The sequence below is a fragment of the Ranitomeya variabilis genome, chromosome 4 (assembly GCF_051348905.1).
Source record: "Ranitomeya variabilis isolate aRanVar5 chromosome 4, aRanVar5.hap1, whole genome shotgun sequence".
Taxonomy (NCBI): domain Eukaryota; kingdom Metazoa; phylum Chordata; class Amphibia; order Anura; family Dendrobatidae; genus Ranitomeya; species Ranitomeya variabilis.
The window spans coordinates 561,644,146-561,664,093 of NC_135235.1; the positions used below are offsets into that span (position 1 = coordinate 561,644,146).

At 46.1% G+C, this 19,948-nt stretch overlaps 1 long non-coding RNA gene across 1 annotated transcript in view; it reads left to right on the forward strand.

Moving 5' to 3' along the window:
- Positions 1–7,930: 7,930 nt before the first annotated feature.
- Positions 7,931–19,948, forward strand: part of LOC143769163 (uncharacterized) — a 217,334-nt gene continuing 205,316 nt past the window's right edge. Inside the window, exon 1 of the long non-coding RNA XR_013214238.1 lies at positions 7,931–8,096. This is a non-coding gene — a long non-coding RNA (uncharacterized LOC143769163). The remainder of the gene's footprint in view (positions 8,097–19,948) is intronic.

Below are 19,948 nucleotides of genomic sequence, written 5' to 3' on the forward strand. Positions count from 1 at the left end.
GAAAACCGCATTTAATACGCCCGAGGGCCATTTTGAGTATTTGGTGATGCCTTTTGGTCTTTCAAATGCCCCTTCAGTCTTCCAGTCCTTTATGCATGACATTTTCCGCGATTATTTGGATAAATTTATGATTGTGTATCTGGATGATATTCTGATTTTTTCGGATGACTGGGACTCTCATGTCCAGCAGGTCAGGAGGGTTTTTCAGGTTTTGCGGTCTAATTCCTTGTGTGTGAAGGGTTCTAAGTGTGTTTTTGGGGTTCAGAAGATTTCCTTCTTGGGATACATTTTTTCCCCCTCTTCCATCGAGATGGATCCTGTCAAGGTTCAGGCTATTGGTGATTGGACGCAACCCTCTTCTCTTAAGAGTCTTCAGAAATTTTTGGGCTTTGCTAACTTTTATCGTCGATTTATTGCTGGTTTTTCTGATGTTGTAAAACCATTGACTGATTTGACTAAGAAGGGTGCTGATGTTGCTGATTGGTCCCCTGATGCTGTGGAGGCCTTTCGGGAGCTCAAGCGCCACTTTTCTTCCGCCCCAGTGTTGCGTCAGCCTGATGTTGCTCTTCCTTTTCAGGTTGAGGTCGACGCTTCTGAAATCGGAGCTGGGGCGGTGTTGTCGCAGAGAAGTTCCGACTGCTCCGTGATGAGACCTTGTGCTTTTTTTTCCCGTAAATTTTCGCCCGCCGAGCGGAATTATGATATTGGGAATCGGGAGCTTTTGGCCATGAAGTGGGCTTTTGAGGAGTGGCGTCACTGGCTTGAGGGGGCCAGACATCAGGTGGTGGTATTGACTGACCACAAAAATTTAATTTACCTTGAGTCTGCCAGGCGCCTGAATCCTAGACAAGCGCGCTGGTCGTTGTTTTTCTCTCGGTTTAATTTTGTGGTGTCTTACCTACCGGGTTCTAAGAATGTTAAGGCGGATGCCCTTTCTAGGAGTTTTGAGCCTGACTCCCCTGGTAATTCTGAGCCCACAGGTATCCTTAAAGATGGAGTGATATTGTCTGCCGTTTCTCCAGACCTGCGGCGGGCCTTGCAGGAGTTTCAGGCGGATAGACCTGATCGTTGCCCACCTGGTAGACTGTTTGTTCCTGATGATTGGACCAGTAGAGTCATCTCTGAGGTTCATTCTTCTGCGTTGGCAGGTCATCCTGGAATCTTTGGTACCAGGGATTTGGTGGCAAGGTCCTTCTGGTGGCCTTCCCTGTCACGAGATGTGCGAGGCTTTGTGCAGTCTTGTGACGTTTGTGCTCGGGCCAAGCCTTGTTGTTCTCGGGCTAGTGGATTGTTGTTACCCTTGCCTATCCCGAAGAGGCCTTGGACGCACATCTCGATGGATTTTATTTCGGATCTGCCGGTTTCTCAGAAGATGTCTGTCATCTGGGTGGTGTGTGACCGTTTCTCTAAGATGGTCCATCTGGTTCCCTTGCCTAAGTTGCCTTCTTCTTCCGAGTTGGTTCCTCTGTTTTTTCAAAATGTTGTTCGTTTGCATGGTATTCCGGAGAATATCGTTTCTGACAGAGGGACCCAATTCGTGTCTAGATTTTGGCGGGCATTCTGTGCTAGGATGGGCATAGATTTGTCTTTTTCGTCTGCTTTCCATCCTCAGACTAATGGCCAGACCGAGCGGACTAATCAGACCTTGGAGACATATTTGAGGTGTTTTGTGTCTGCGGATCAGGATGATTGGGTTGCTTTTTTGCCTTTGGCGGAGTTCGCCCTCAATAATCGGGCCAACCTTGGTGTCCCCGTTTTTCTGTAATTCGGGGTTTCATCCTCGATTTTCCTCCGGTCAAGTGGAATCTTCGGATTGTCCTGGAGTGGATGCTGTGGTGGAGAGGTTGCATCAGATTTGGGGGCAGGTGGTGGACAATTTGAAGTTGTCCCAGGAGAAGACTCAGCTTTTTGCCAACCGCCGTCGTCGTGTTGGTCCTCGGCTTTGTGTTGGGGACTTGGTGTGGTTGTCTTCTCGTTTTGTCCCTATGAGGGTTTCTTCTCCTAAGTTTAAGCCTCGGTTCATCGGCCCATACAAGATATTGGAGATTCTTAACCCTGTGTCCTTCCGTTTGGACCTCCCTGCATCCTTTTCGATTCATAATGTTTTTCATCGGTCATTGTTGCGCAGGTATGAGGTACCAGCTGTGCCTTCCGTTGAACCTCCTGCTCCGGTGTTGGTTGAGGGTGAGTTGGAGTACGTTGTGGAAAAGATCTTGGACTCTCGTGTTTCCAGACGGAAACTCCAGTATCTGGTCAAATGGAAGGGATACGGTCAGGAGGATAATTCTTGGGTCACTGCCTCTGATGTTCATGCCTCCGATCTTGTCCGTGCCTTTCATAGGGCTCATCCTGATCGCCCTGGTGGTTCTGGTGAGGGTTCGGTGCCCCCTCCTTGAGGGGGGGGGTACTGTTGTGAAATTGGATTCTGGGCTCCCCCTGTGGCCACTTGTGGAATTTAACTTGTGTGCATCATCCCCTCTGTTCACCTGCTCCTATCAGGATGTGGGAGTCGCTATATAACCTTGCTCCTCTGTCAGTTTCATGCCGGTCAACAATGTAATCAGTAGCCTTTCTGTGCATGTTCCTGCTACTAGACAACTCCCAGCTAAGTTGGACTTTTGTCCTTGTGTGTTTTTGCATTTTGTTCCTGTTCACAGCTGCTGTTTCGTTACTGTGTCTGGAAAGCTCTTGTGAGCGGAAATTGCCACTCTGGTGTTATGAGTTAATGCTAGAGTCTTAAAGTAATTTCTGGATGGTGTTTTGATAGGGTTTTCTGCTGGCCATGAAAGTGCCCTTTCTGTCTTCATGCTATCTAGTAAGCGGACCTCGATTTTGCTAAACCTATTTTCATACTACGTTTGTCATTTCATCTTAAATCACCGCCAATATATGTGGGGGCCTCTGTCTGCCTTTTGGGAAAATTTCTCTAGAGGTGAGCCAGGACTGTCTTTTCCTCTGCTAGGATTAGGTAGTTCTCCGGCTGGCGCTGGGCATCTAGGGATAAAAAAACGTAGGCATGCTACCCGGCCACTTCTAGTTGTGCGGCAGGTTTAGTTCATGGTCAGTATAGTTTCCATCTTCCAAGAGCTAGTTCTCATATATGCTGGGCTATGTTCTCTCGCCATTGAGAATCATGACAGGCCCCATAGATGCTCCATACCGTTCATTATGGCCCCATAGATGCTCGACATAAAGCTGTGCCACATATAATGCTCTGCACCGTTTATTATGGCCCCATAGATGCTCGACATAAAGCTGTGCCACATATAATGCTCTGCACCGTTCATTATGGCCCCATAGATGCCCCATAGAAAGCTGTGCCATATACAATGCTCTGCACCTTTGATTATGGCCCCATAGATAGCTGTGCCATATACAATGCTCTGCACCTTTGATTATGGCCCCATAGATAGCTGTGCCATATATAATGCTCTGCACCTTTGATTATGGCCCCATAGATGCTCCACATAAAGCTGTGCCTTATATATAGTGCTCTGCACCGTTGCCCCATAGATGCTCCACATAAAGCTGTGCCATATATAGTGCTCTGCACCGTTTCCCCATAGATGCTCCACATAAAGCTGTGCCATTGCTGCTGCTGCTGCAATAAAAAAAACAAAACACATACTCACCTCTCTTGCTTGCAGCTCCCCAGCGTCCGGTCCCGGTGTCTCTCTCTGCACTGACTGATCAGGCAGAGGGCGCCGCGCACACTATATGCGTCATCGCGCCCTCTGACCTGCACAGTCAGAACAAGAGGACGCGAAGACAGAGCGGCGCCCGGCGTGCGGAACGAGGGAAGGTAAATATGTAATACTTACCTGCTCCCGGCGTCCCGCTCCTTCCCCCGGACAGCTGGTCTCCGGGTGCCGCAGCCTCTTCCTCTGTCAGCGGTCACCGGCACCGCTGATTAGAGAAATGAATTATGTGGCTCTGCCCCTATGGGAGGTGGAGCAGCCTATTCATTTCTCTAATGAGTGGTCCCATGTGACCGCTGAACAGGGGAAGAGCTGCGGCACCGAAGACCGTGGGACGGGCAGGGGGAGCGCCAGGAGCCCCGGAAGCAGGTAAGTATGCCTCAGCGCCCTCTCCCCCTCACCCGCCGACCGTGACTCGAGTATAAGCCAAGGGGGCACTTTCAGCCCAAAAATTTGGGCTGAAAATCTCGGCTTATACTCGAGTATATACGGTATATATATATATATATATATATATATATATATATATATATATATATATATATATATTACAATAGCTCTAGTTGGTTGGCTTTGATTTATCAATAACTGACTACAGCTACATTAATACTTTCAGGATTATTTAAGGATAGCAAACAGCTAAAAGGTTGGAATAGTGTTATGGGAGATATTTACAGCTGAAGAGTTAGAGTGTTCTTTTTGACTATCCCTGAGATTCTTATTTATTCTCTCACTGGCATTTACCAATGGCATTTCTAGAGAGGAAATTTTAGCGGAACAAATTTTTGTACCTTATCTGGCAGGTCAAATCAATCTGGAACTTCCAGTTCTGTTAGATATCTATTATAGCTGCAGGATGTTGTATTATTGCTCTTGCAGACAATCCGAAGTTTCAAGATAAGTGACATTACAGATAAGGTACAGGTAGAATTTTCTGTACAGAAACAGCAGATTACAGTAAGTGAAAATGGCATAAAAATAAAAGCCGTACTCCAGCTGAGGTCTAATAAATTATTTTTAACCATCTACCACTTAGTTTATCCATTTTCTTTAGTGTTGGCTGATGTTTAGCTCTCCTTCATTGTAGCACGGCTATTGTATTGTCGAATGAGAGTGTGAAAGTCTGTAATTGCCTCCTGTGTCATCCACTGTCCAGAATGTACCATGGTCGCTCCTCCATGCTTTAAACTGAAGCTCATTGTGTTCTGACCACCAGTTAAGGAGGATAGGGTCAGGTAGCAAAAAATAAAATTCCTCCCACCCTTGTCCTCGTCTTTGTGCGTGGGTACTTGTAGACTTGGATCGGCTACATAGCTAAAGTGAAATGAAAAGGAGAAGGGGAGGAATTTGCCAAATAGTCAGGGAAGTACATAGAACTCTCTGGAGATCTAGCATTGCTCAAAATAATCCCCTATAACTGTACTACTATGTTGCTTAGAGGCAATAGTAACTATGTAAGCATGTATATATAATTGCATTTTGCTGATAAGAAGAATTGCAGTATAGAAACAGTGATCATGATTCATGATACATTTGAGAATTCCGGTTGCATGCAGCCACCACTAGAGGGAGCAAACTGCATGTGAATGAATACAGCTGGTGTTGAGTGGCAACTGTATGAATCTGCATGTGGTGAGCTACCTCTAGTGGCTATTACAAGTTTCTACCATGACAATCGGTGTTCAAAAAAGGTTCTAGAAATAACCAAAATCAACCATCAGTATATGTTCTTAGGGTCAACCACTCACAGCTTACCAACTAATGGGGAGTGATTCGTTAGAATATGATTGCACAAAAGAGGCTTGTATAGGGTGCTGGAGTGGTTGTCTCATCAGTATTTTGCACCTGTATTGACGCCATTTTTTATCATATGGGCTTGCTGCATCCTGAGAGTGCACTAGTTCAGATACCTGGACAGGTAAGCGTTGCAGTCCCTTTATATGGTATTCATTTTAAATTTTTTTGAGGATTCTCAGTCTTCTTTTTGTGGTTTTTCTTTGAAGTTTAGTGTTAGGACTCGCAAATGTGAGGACCCTTGATGTTGGGTGCGAGCTTGGACAAAATATCGACCAATACCTCATATATTATTTATATATATGTCTTTTGCACTTCATTTTTCAGGGTTCAGCAAGGCCCATTATCTTTGGCCTTGTAAGCAAGTGTGTCTGCCCTCGTGGGATGCATGAATGTATATAGTTCTGGGCAGAAAACTTAATCTAATAGTATGGGCGTCACTAATAGGCTGTAAGCCAGACACTGTGCATTACCTGTGTGTGACCAGTGCCCTATACAAGCCTCTTTTGTGCAATCATGTACTAAGCAATCACCCTCCATTAGTTGGTAGGCTGTGAGTGGTTGTCTCATCAGTATTTTGCACCTGTATTGCCGCCATTTTTTATCATATGGGCTTGCTGCATCCTGGGAGTGCACTAGTTCAGATACCTGGACAGGTAAGCGTTGCAGTCTCTTTATATGGTATTATTTTTTTATTTTTTTGGAGGATTCTCAGACCTCTTTCTGTGGTTTTTCCTATGACTGATGAAGGGGCCAGATTGGCTCTGAAATGCATAGTCTGCGTAGTCTAAATAAAAGTTTTATATTTACCATCGGATCCTCACCTTCCTCACCAAGTCCACGTTATTTCCTTACCAATTGCTTTTTTCAGTAGGCTTATTGCAGTTACATGGGAAACACATCTGAAAGATAAAGGATTGAAAATGACAAAACCTACATATGGCTACAGAGAAAAAAAGAAAGTGCCATCCGACACCCAACCACGGGAATAATAAACCACCTTAGAGAAAGATCTTCTAACTTACAGCACGTGGGTGGGGGAAGGAGGAAGCCGCCTTACCCACCCCTGATCTTGGTGAGTCTCATGAATACTGGGCCCTTCGCTGCAGACCGCACAAACTTGGTCTCAGGCTCTTGTCGCACTCAGAATATCGCAACGGATCTCCACTCCTCCTCCGGTGAATGTCAACTCCACCCTAAGCTGCCATGACGGACACCTTCAACCCTCAAGGCGAACACACGTAAGTGGTAAATAAGGGATTTATTTGCTAAAAAGACAACCACCATAAAAGCAACGGGTTTCAGGATTAATGCTTATTCAGACATATTAAAAGACATAATTAATCCTGTTGTATAAACTTCCTTTACTCCTAGTGGTCACCCAAGCCAATTAAACCATTCTTATCCCCTCCCTGTATTTTTACATTATTTTACATAAATATGAAAAATACAATAAAATGCAAAATATACAATATAAACATATACATACCTACAATATAAATAAATTATTATTTAAAATAACCTTTTCAGGGTATTCTACCAATCCATGTACCAAGCACATAATGAAAGCATATAATACATTCATTTAGTCCACCTCTCCTTATCTACATCTCACTAATCCATTTTCTAGATGATTTTTTTCCAGTGAGAGGTTTAACCCCTTCGGTCCCAAGCAATCCAAATGGTAAATCCAGAACATTTCACGTCTACAGAGGTCTCTCTAGATCTGGAGCAGTGGGGTACCTGTTCAGTGAGTGTGATTTTTTAGGGTGTTTAAATCACCATTATTTACCATAGAAAAATGATGTGATAAGCTATGATTTCTTAATATTATGTCTGATGTTATATCTATGCTTATTAATCATTTCCCACAGTGTCATGGGTGTTCTGTCCACACATTACAGGCCATACGGAGATTGCAACACATAAATGACAAATTGACTACCGCAATTTAAAAATTGTTTAATTTGAAATGTCTCAACTGTAAGGCTTTTTGTCAATGTGTATGGAAACCACGTCTCACATTTATCCGCCCCACCCCTATCTTACCAACCATTGAGCTCTTTCCTTTTCGCTTTCTCACCCCCTACTCTAGGGTGAGAGGAGGCCACTATTTTATTAATGGTTCCTGCTCTCCTAAAAACCATGACTGGTGCTGCACCCAAAACCCTCTCCAAATGAGGATCCCCCCTTAAAATGTCTCAGTTCTTTTTTATGATACTCTGGATTTGTTTAGCATTCCTGCTGCATCTGGTGGTGAAAGTTAAGCCATATTGCTTTTCATTGTGGACCTTACTATTGTAACTTCTCTGTATTTCTCTGTAAAGCAGCATTCTGGTCACATAGACGATAAAAAAATTATAAACAGATAACAAGTGGAGTATTCCTGTACATCCAGAGTACAAAACATCCCCAGCTGGCAGGCTGAGAGTGGAGCTTTCATTTTATTCTCTGCGGAGTGAGTCGTCTTACAAGTCAAGACTGCAAATCAAGGCATTCTTCACATTGAGACAATGAACAGCTCCTTGCAAGCTTCTTGAAGACATTAGAGCAGCGGCAAAAGAAAATATCAAGAATCAGACTGCGTCTTATAATAAGTAGCAGGTACATCTCACTTGTGTCATCATTTTCCAAGACCTGTAACATTTTCATTTCTATGTTAATGGAGTGCAAGCTTGTTTTTTGCATGGTGAGCTCTCATTTTTCTTAATACCATTTTGGTGTAGATTCAATGGGACTTGAACCTGTGATCGCTTATGCTATATCCTGCAATACATCACTATTACAGTATATAGTGAAAAGCGTGTTTCTCCAATGAAGTCCAGCTATAGGCTGGGTTTCATAGTAGGCCCAATATCGTGAAGACAGGGTCCTTGAGAAGGCCTTCAGGTGCCATAAAAACTCATCAGTTTCCCTGCGATTGTGTCACAGGGAGCCAATGGCAGATGGTGACTGTGTGCACCAGCACTGACGCAATGTCAGAGATTGACAGCGGCATTTAAGTGGTTAAATTATAGTGATTGGAGCAAGCTTCAGCCTCTGTAGTAGGCAAATAATAGCTATGTATTACAGTCAGCATATATCTGGTATGGTGCAGGCTCAGCGCCTGAGCCCGGTTCCATACATGGTAATCCGACATAACATATACTATTATTTCTTATTTCAGGAAGGGGTTAAACCTCTGCTCAATTTGAGATTTTGAGTCAAGTAGGTGGAACTAATATCCTTGACAACTTACACAAGAAAAGTTTAATCACTGATTAGAACCGCTCACTGGGCTTAAGGGTGCAGTTAGATGGCCATATAAATTGGACTGAGATCGTTATATAGTGCGCAGACTGGCCAGTGGCTCTCATGACCCGAGCGTGACGGCTGCATAGAAATACATGAAGCAGTCATGCTCGGATCGGGAGACCTACCAGCCAGTTGTACACTGCATTTTGATCTTGGTCCAATTTATACAGCCATTTGACTGTGTCTGTGTCAAACTGTTTGTGGTGCAGCAGAGTTGGTACAGCTCTCCACAGGTAGAGCTAGACCCCAGGGCAACTGAATGGTGTAAAAGGTGATGGTGAATGTGGTAGGCCGGGCAGGTGTTGTAGAAAAAATGCAAAGGACACAGTAAGGTACAGTTTCCACTTTACTCATAGTTCTCCAGTCCACAAACGCAAGCCTGGTGCCATGTCCTTCAGGTCAGTGGTCCAGCAAACTCCTAGGTAAATTGGGATACACCTTTCCAGGACTCCTTTCATATGCCTTTCTCAGGCCGTCTCACTACGCTGGCTTCCACCCTCCTGCCCTGCGCCTTCACACACAGTGTTCCAATCCAGCAGCCTCAGATCTTGTCGGGCGACACTCTCTGTTAGTCCCCTGGATCCTATGTGGCTGCCTTTTCAGCGAATGTGTTGGATGCGGCTGCAGCACATGCAGCTGCTGCAGCCTCCGGTTAGCTAGCTGAGTCCTTAGTTTCTCTACTAGTTTCTACTAGTTTCAGGGCCGGTCCCTCACTGCGACCTGGTCCCTTCTTGATACAGTCCCCACGGGTTGCTTCTGCACTATCAATGCCCCTAGGACACCTTCTGTCCTCTTGGGAGCTTCTTTGCAATCTCTCTCTCTTTTCAGTCTGTTTTCTCTCTGTCTAGCTCCTTCTCACTGGGAGCTCCTTCTCAGTATGTCTGTTTCACTCCTTCTCCTCCCTCCATCTGTCTTCAAGCTGTCAGGAGCTGCAGACCCTCATGTCTGCTCAGCTCCACTTCTCTCACAATCTGCTCCTCCTCTACTCTACCTACCCCACCCACTCTCCAACACCCTTTCCTATCCAGCATGGGATGAGGCCTTCCTCCCTAAGAGTACGCCCAGATGCCTCGACTGAACTGGTACGTGTTGGATGTGAGTGTTAGAGTCCTGGATAGTGCTCCCTCCTTACCTGAGAGTGGGATACTACACTCTGAATGAGGTGCAGTACCTCTGTGGCGACTGGACCTCAGGGGCACCACAAAAGCACAATTTATTTAGAATCTTTTTCCATAAAACTGCACATCAATCGGCTGAGCTCCTTCTGATCATTTTCAATGTGACACTTTTCTTTTTCTTAAAGTATGTTAGTCGGCACAAAACAAACCAACATAGGTGGAAAGATTAAAAAAATAGTTATGACCTTGATATGCAGTAACCTAAACATTTTTTTCCATTAAATTTTCTGATACTGTGTAAAATTAGTAAGAAATTAAAAAAGAGCATTACCATAATTCTACTGACTCATAGAACAAAAGTACAAATCAGGTACATTTACAATGCTAAAATGAATGGCAAAATTGCTTTTTTCTTTACTTTCTACCTAAAATAAAGCTACCGTAATTTAAGTTTACAAATAATTTATTAGAATCCCAAACTAGTGTCACTGGAAAACAAAAATCATCTTGAAAAAATAAGTCTTTATAAGGTGATGCGTCCCCTTTCATTCATCAATAGAAAGACATCATAGTGCTGGAAGAAGTAGTTTATGATTCTGCAAGAAGACCTCATTCAGCCTACATGCAAGAATTATTTTTTTTTTTAAGCTTAATAAAAACCAGTGTAGTAGCACTTTTGTGTGGAAGGATGGGTATCAGGATAATGGCGGTCCTGTCAGATGTTTAACATGGGAAAAGCCCTGGTGACGTGCAGCGAGAAGCTCATATAATTGTATTTGCAGGTTTCACGGTCCAGCGGTCACTACAGATGATTTACTCCCTGCATAAATGATACAGACAAGTCTGAGATTAGTAATGACGCTGGGTCTTTTGTCTTCCTAAGGAAACGCCAAGTGCTGTTTTTGGTCACATTAATGAAAGAATAAAGATGGGTCTTATAAGTCGAGAACAGGATTGCGAGAATAAGAGTGTCAAAGATGGAGTTAGAGAGAAAAAAATAGCAGCAGTGCTAAGGGTTCAATAAGTGAATACTCTTTTCATCTGTAAATGAACTTCAAAAGTTATATATCTCCTATCCAGAGGGTAGATGATAAATGTCTATTTGGGGGGGGGTCCTATCGTTGAGAGCCACCCATCAGTCGTGAGTTTCTAATCACTGCTCATGGGCTTGAGAGAGGTGATCGCTGCAGCTTTATGCAGTGTATATTGGACTGATGGATGTACCAGAGTCCACCACTTGGCTACCTACATCAGTATCGCAAAGACAAATAAAACAGTGATGGTCATGCACACCCATAACGATTAATTTAATCATAATCCCAGTGAGATCAGGATTGCAACCCCCATTCTTGGCATTGTTTGAGGTCCCAGCCAGGCTAAATTATGATTTTGATATAGAGGTCCATACAACTGTTTGATCTCTTTTTATTCAATTTAAGGAGGAAGAAAAGTGACAATAAAACAGTGATTCTGCCATTTCAATTTCTTTGTTTTGTTTTGATGTTTGACATATAACAAAAATATTAGTTCAGGCAACTTTGCACGATACCAAGTATGTTTGGTGTCTGCTAGGAAAAGGCGAATGATTTGAACATATATAATTGCTTTTTACATTTTTTATTAATCATCCTGGGTGACTTGAACCTGCAGTTACTTACACAATACAATGAAATGCTGTAATATTACAGTATATCATATAATTATGGGCAGAGATTCATACATGTACAAATATGGCAGATACAGGGTTCTTCAGTAGGCCCTTGGCTCAGGACAATTCTTTCAGGCTATTGGATGAGGAACATACGATTGTGGAGAAGAGAAGGACCAGAGAATACGTGGTGGGACATATCGGGAGATTAGTTCAGAGGTATATGGGACAGACAGATTATGGCTTTGTAGGTCAGAGTTACTAGCTTGAATTGAATACTTTGTGGAATTGGGAGACAATGAAGAGATTTGCAGAGGTGAGAAGTGGAGGAGTACTGAGCACAGAAGTGGATTAGTAGGGCAGCAGAGTTACGGACAAACTGCAGAGATGTAATGATGCAATGGGGAATGATGAGGTCCTAGACCCCAAGGCCATCTGAATGGCTTATGCAGTTCAGAGCAAGAGGTGGAGGTCACACTGCCCCAGCTGCACAGCAAACAAGGGAGAAGGGTGCAAAAGCACAGAGGCTGGCCCCTAGCCATTAAGATGGCTGCTACTGTGCACCACAACCAGCACTTAGCCTTTTTTCTTTTCATGTTGCCTCCACCCTACTCCGCGTTCTCTACCATCTCCTCATCTGGTCAGAAAGTGCAGGCAGTGTGTGCACGCTTTTGATGTTCTCACCCCGCTGCTGCTTGTCTGTCTGTGGTGGAGTCACACTTCTGACTTTCTGCTCCCAGCCTTATATGCGACATACCCACAAGGTGGAACTCCACCTTGCATTTGCTGCAGAAACTAGGCTTTTATAAACAGTTCCAAACCAATAAGTACGGCCTCTTAAAGTGACGCTTCCCTGAATTATACAAATAACCAAAGAGAAAGAAACACCAACGGAAGCAACGTCACAGTATTAAAAACTGGTAAATTTTATTAAAGGTCAATAGAAACAAAAACTATAAATATATAATCATATAAAAATAGAAATATGATACCATCCTCTGGGGAACAACATACAATCTGAGACCACAGGTGCAAGGCCCCATACAGCAGCCACATATAAATGCTCAAAAAACACTCAGAGTAATCAAAAGGTGGATATATATGCAGCGCCCCAGAGTCCTGGTCGTTGCAGTACTGTGGCTCCACCACTAAGGGGAGCTATGGTACGTCTGATGGCACTGAAGGAGTTCATCTGATCAGGTATCACAGACACCAATACATTTCACAGTCGGGCCTCCGGGGGGAGCTAAGGGTTCTATTCACTCGGCCACTCCCCACCATAGTGGGTAAACTGGGGGTCAGGCAGGAAGTTAGAGGAGAAAGCTGACTGGGTTGGAACCAGACAACACCTTGTGGCAGAGGGTGTTGTGGGGGAAGATACAGTAGGGTCTCTGTCAGGGGTGGGATCCTGACAGAGGCTTGGCAACTTGAGCGAACGGAACGGGACCGTGCCTGCTCAGGATAGCGGCGGTGCCCAAGGAAGGATCAGAAGCGAGATAGATTGTGCTGAGTGAGAAACGAGATCGAAGCAATAAGGAGAATACCAGTAGGAGTCGTGCTGTAAGACCGAGGCAACATCCTACTGAGGCGCACAACCAGTGGCCGGAACGCCGAGAGAGTATTATAATATCTAGCTTCAAGCAATACTCTAAACAGCGGCAGGACAGTCAGTCTAAGGCGGGCTGTCTCACTTATATCACCTATGCAGTCTTGGGGGGCAACTTGTGGAGAGGGGCGACTCTAGGGTCCCAGAAGAGCTCCGAGCCTACCCGTCAAACGGGTGCCGTCCCAACCAGAACATCAGGGAGGGACGGAGGATTAGCAGAACATCATCTAATCGAGTTGTGAGGGAACTTAAGAAACAGACACAACAGTTGTGGGGACTTTCTGTAAGCACAGCAGGGAAGGACCGCAACACCTAGCGCTAGAGGGAAGGCACAGATTTCCACCTGTGAAGAGAACTCTGGAGGTGCCATTGGACCGGCCGGACTTGCGCAGCCTGGTGAACCGTATTCTGGACTGAGGACCCAGAGATCTTCAGTAAAGAGGTAAAGAGACTGCAACCTGGTGTCCTCGTTATTTACCGCGACCTGCACCCCACAACTGCACCATCATCACTCTTTGCACCGGACGTCCCCTACTGACCGGCAGGGCCACGGACCGGGTCTAGCCACCGTGACAACCCCAGAGCAGAGACTCAGAGGCCCGGTACCGGGTACCCCTCGGCCCTGCGGCGGTGTGGGGGCGCTCCATATAGAATTCCTATTAAAAAGTAAGTCCAAGTTTTTTACTATATGTTAACTCTTAGTAGGGGTTCCACCCCTTACCACAGTATGCCTGGATCAGTGCCAAGAAGGAACTATATATATAGAATAAAGTGCCAAGTGCTTAGTGAGCACACTAGTATTTCCGGCATGAATAATGAAAGCTATACGTAACCTGCACGTGTAGTCCTGATAGCCCCAACGCGCGTTTCGCGTCTTGCTTCTTCCGGGGGAGTATGAGTACTCCCCCGGAAGAAGCAAGATGCGAAACGCGCGTTGGGGCTATCAGCACTACACGTGCAGGTTACGTATAGCTTTCATTATTCATGCCGGTACTACGAGCTTTATATTGGGCATGGTGTTATCACTAGCCCCCTATGCATATCACCACTATGATCTTAGATAGACTATTGGCAGAAATACTAGTGTGCTCACTAAGCACTTGGCACTTTATTCTATATATATAGTTCCTTCTTGGCACTGATCCAGGCATACTGTGGTAAGGGGTGGAACCCCTACTAAGAGTTAACTAGTGTTGAGCGATACCGTCCGATACTTGAAAGTATCGGTATCGGAAAGTATCGGCCGATACCGGCAAAGTATCGGATCTAATCCGATACCGATACCCGATACCAATACAAGTCAATGGGACTCATGTATCGGACGGTATTCCTGATGGTTCCCAGGGTCTGAAGGAGAGGAAACTCTCCTTCAGGCCCTGGGAACCATATTAATGTGTAAAATAAAGAATTAAAATAAAAAATATTGCTATACTCACCTCTCCGACGCAGCCTGCACCTTACCGAGGGAACCGGCAGCGTTGTTTGCTTAAAATTCGCGCTTTAACTTCCTTACGTGAAGTCCCGGCTTGTGATTGGTCGCGCGCCGCCCATGTGGCCGCGACGCGACCAATCACAGCAAGCCGTGACGTAATTTTAGGTCCTTCAGTATTTTAAAATTACGTTCCGGCGTTGTGATTGGTCGCGTCGCGGTCACATGGGCGACGCGACCAATCACAAGCCGTGACGTCACGGGAGGCTGGACACGCGCGCATTTTAAAATGCGCGCGTCTCCTGCCTCCCGTGACGTCACGGCTTGTGATTGGTCGCGTCGCCCATGTGGCCGCGACGCAACCAATCACAGCAAGCCGTGACGTAATTTCAGGTCCTTCAGGATTTTAAAATTACGTTCCGGCGTTGTGATTGGTCGCGTCGCGGTCACATGGGCGACGCGACCAATCACAAGCCGTGACGTCACGGGAGGCTGGACACGCGTGCATTTTAAAATGCGCGCGTCTCCTGCCTCCCGTGACGTCACGGCTTGTGATTGGTCTCGTCGCCCATGTGACCGCGACGCGACCAATCACAACGCCGGAACGTAATTTTAAAATACTGAAGGACCTAAAATTACGTCACGGCTTGCTGTGATTGGTTGCGTCGCGGCCACATGGGCGGCACGCGACCAATCAGAAGCCGTGACGTCACAGAAGGAAGGAAAAGCGCGCATTTTAAGCAAAGAACGCTGCCGGTTCCCTCGGTAAGGTGCAGGCTGCGTCGGAGAGGTGAGTATAGCAATATTTTTTATTTTAATTCTTTCTTTTACACATTAATGTTGTTTCGATACCGATACCCGATACCACAAAAGTATCGGATCTCGGTATCGGAATTCCGATACCCGCAAGTATCGGCCGATACCCGATACTTGCGGTATCGGAATGCTCAACACTAGAGTTAACATATAGTAAAAAATGTGGACTTACTTTTTAATAGGAATTCTATATATCCACCTTTTGATTACTCTGAGTGTTTTTTGAGCATTTATATGTGGCTGCTGTATGGGGCCTTGCACCTGTGGTCTCAGATTGTATGTTGTTCCCCAGAGGATGGTATCATATTACTATTTTTATATGATTATATATTTATAGTTTTTGTTTCTGTAGCGCCCCCACGGCCGCAGGGCCCAGGGGTACCCGGTACCGGGCCTCTGAGTCTCTGCTCTGGGGTTGTCACGGTGGCTAGACCCGGTCCGTGACCCTGCCGAGGGGCGCACAGTAGTAGATGTGAATGTTGATAGTGGTGCAGTAAATAACGAGGACACCAGGGTGCAGTCTCTTTACCTCTTTACTGAAGATCTCTGGGTCCTCAGTCCGGAATCCGGATAACCAGGCTGCGCAAGTCCGGCCGGTCCAATGGCACCTCCAGAGTTCTCTTTGCAGGTGGAAATCTGTGCCTTCCTACTAGCGCTATGTGTTGCGGTCCTTCCCTGCTGTGCTTACGGAAAGTCCCCACAACTGTTGTGTCTGTTTCTTAAGTTCCCTCACAACTCGATTAGATGATGTTCTGCTAATCCTCCGTCCCTCCCTGATGTTACGGTTAGGACGGCACCCGTATGACGGGTAGGCTCGGAGCTCTTCCGGGACCCTAGAGTCGCCCCTCTCCACAAGTCGCCCCCCAAGACTGCATAGGTGATTTAGATGAGACAGCCCGCCTTTGACTGACTGTCCTGCCGTTGGTTTGAAGTATTGCCTGAGGCTGCATATTGTAATACTTCCTCGGCGTTCCGGCCGCCGGTTGTGCGCCTCAGTAGGATGTTGCCTCGGTCTTACAGCACGACTCCTACTGGTATTCTCCTTATTGCTTTGATCTCGTTTCTCACTCAGCACAATCTATCTCGCTTCTAATCCTTCCTTGGGCACCGCCGCTATACTGAGCAGGCACGGTCCCTTAACGTTCTCTCAAGTTGCCAGGCCTCTGTCAGGATCCCACCCCCGACAGGGGCCCTACCGAATCTTCCCCCACAACACCCTCTGCCACAAGGTGTTGCCTGGTTCCAACCCAGTCAGCTTTCTCCTCTAACTTCCTGCCTGACCCCCAGTTTTACCAGTATGTGAGGAGTGGCCTAGTGAATAGAACCCTTAGCTCCCCCTGGAGGCCCGACTGTGAAATGTATTGGTGTCTGTGATACCTGGTCAGATGAACTCCTTCAGTGCCATCAGACGTACCATAGCTCCCCTTAGTGGCGGAGCCACAGTACTGCAACGACCAGGACTCTGGGGCGCTGCATTTCTATTGACCTTTAATAAAATTTACCAGTTTTTAATACTGTGACGTTGCTTCCGTTGGTGTTTCTTTCTCTTTGGTTATTTTTATAAACAGTTATTTGGTATTGCTATGGGGAGCAATTGTGCACCTACACATTTGTTAAGTACTATCACCTGGTTCAGAGAAATACTTGTACATGTCAATCCATTGTATTAAAACAAGTAGAAATGAGTCATATGTTTCATGAGTGCCATTGGGTGATTGCTATTTCTACTACACAAAATTTGGAGGAGTTGAAATGGGTACAGTCCAGCCTCTACAAAACTTGTGCTGAAAGTTAGTCTTGCAAAGGATAAATCAGAAAAGTCCTCAATCTATGAGATAAGGGAGGTAATATCTCCCTAACCACCCACCGGGTAATTGTAGAGGTGGCTGGGCCTTAAGGTACCTTCTGTTATGATCCTTAGTGGCTGAGGATCATGAATAGACCAGCAAGTGAATAAACTAAGGACAAGCTCTAGGGAGATGGTAACTGGACTGATGGCAAATCTGAACCTATCCAACACAACTAGAGGTAGCCGGTGAACGTGCCTAAAAATTTCCTAGACGTTTCGAGCCAGCCTGAGGAACTAGCTACCCCTAAAGAGAAAGAAAGACCTCGCTTGCCTCCAGAGAAATAATCCCCAAAGATATAGAAGCCCCCAACAAATATTAATGGTGAAGTAAGAAGAAGGCACATACGTAGGGATGAAATCAGATTCAGCAAAAGAGGCCCACTAGTACTAGAAAGCAGAAAATAGAGCAGGGGTCTATGCGATCAATAAAAAACCCTTACAAAATATCCATCCTGAGATTTCAAGAACCCACGCACCAACTAATGGTGTGTGGGGAGAAACTCAGTCCACTAGAGCATCCAGCAAGCGAGGGAATCACATTTTAGCAAGCTGGACAAGAAAACATGATAAACACTGCTGATCAAAAAATGAGCAAACAAAACTTAGCTTGTCCTGGATGGACTGGGAGCAAGGTAGTCAGAAGGAATCTGAGTAGCACTGATTACATCGACAGCCGGCAACAAGTGAAAGTAAAACAGAGCTATATAGGAACCTCCCAGGGATAACGAACCAGCTGATATCCAGAGACCAGCAGGATAACAAACAAAGCCACCAGGGGGAGCCCAAAGCAAAAGTCACACCATACCACCAGTGACCACAAGAGGGAGCCTGAAAACAGAGTTCACAACAACCTTCACACTAAACGATATCGCTGGCGATCCGTGACGTTGCAGCGTCCTGGCTAGCGATATCGTTTAGTTTGACACGCAGCAGCGATCAGGATCCTGCTGTGATATCGCTGGTCGTTGAACAAAGTTCAGAACTTTATTTGGTCGTCAGACCGGCGTGTATCGTCGTGTTTGACACCAAAAGCAACGATACCAGCGATGTTTTACACTGGTAACCAGGGTAAACATCGGGTTACTAAGCGCAGGGCCGTGCTTAGTAACCCGATGTTTACACTGGTTACCAGTGTAAAATGTAAAAAAACAAACAGTACATACTCACCTTCGCGTCCCCCGGCGTCCGCTTCCCACACTGAGTGAGCGCCGTAAAGTGAAAGTGAAAGTACAGCACAGCGGTGACTTCACCGCTCTGCTGTTAGGGCCGGCGCTCAGTCAGTGCAGGAAGCGGGCGCCGGGGGACGCGAATGTAAGTATGTACTGTTTGGTTTTTTACATTTTACGCTGGTAACCAGGGTAAACATCGGGTTACTAAGCGCGGCCCTGCGCTTAGTAACCCGATGTTTACCCTGGTTACCCGGGGACCTCGGCATCGCTGGTCGCTGGAGAGCGGTCTGTGTGACAGCTCTCCAGCGATCAAACAGCGACGCTGCAGCGATCGGCATCGTTGTCGCTATCGCTGCAGCGTCGCTTAATGTGAAGGTACCTTTAGGGTACTGTCACACTCTGCAACTTTCCAACGATCACGACCAGCGATACGGCCCTGCGCTTAGTAACCCGATGTTTACCCTGGTTACAAGCGAACGCATCGTTGGATCGGTGTCACACACACCGATCCAACGATGACAGCGGGAGATCCAGCGACGAAACAAAGTTCCAAACGATCTGCTATGACGTACGATTCTCAGCAGGGTCCCTGATCGCTACTGCGTGTCAGACACAGCGATATCGTATGGATATCGCTGGAACGTCACGGATCGTACCGTCGTAGCGACAAAAGTGCCACTGTGAGACAGTACCCTTAGGCAGAAAGCGTTTTGGTGCATGTCTTACCACCACCGAGGATTGCTGGATGTTTCCCTGTCCATATTGTCTTCTCATCCTCCACGCCTCCTCATCTGGTCAGTGCAACACGTGCCCAACCAATTTCAGCACAGACAGGGAGAAATGACAGCAGGCTGTTCTGAAACATTTGTTTTGGGGGAAAAGTCCTGGGATGGATGGGGATCAAAGAACAGACAGATGAAAGGTTGGTGCTACTGAACCTCTAGCCCGGCCCTGTGGTGAGCGATAATGGGTGCAATCGTTTCGTAGCTCTGGGCCTAGCTGGTTTAACACACATCCCTTACCTGGCACATGTCCTGAATCTGATGGTGCAGAGCTTCCTTAAAAATTACACAGATATGTCAGAGCCGCTGCTGAAACTGTGGGCGTTCTGTATGCACTTTTGGCATTCTCACCCTGCTGCTGCTCGCTTGTCTATGCTGCAGCTTCACTTCTGCCTTCCTGCTCATACCTTCATGTGTGACTTACCCACAAGGTGGAACTCCACCTTGCACATGCAGGAGAGCCTGTGCTAGCAGCAGCAGGTGATACTGGAGTTTTATCTGCAGCACACATAGCTGGTTTGCTCTCCTGAACAACACTATTTTGCTACCAATGACTGGGTCTCCATGCAGAATGTATGTGCCATGTTGCGCTGCTTTGAGTACTCTATGGACATGGCCAGCGCTGATGACACCATCATCAGCGTTACTATCCCACTTCTAGGACTCCTAGAAAAAAAAAGCTTGAGGCGATGATGGATGAGGTAGTGACACAAGAGGAAGAGGAACATGGACCATTCACACTATT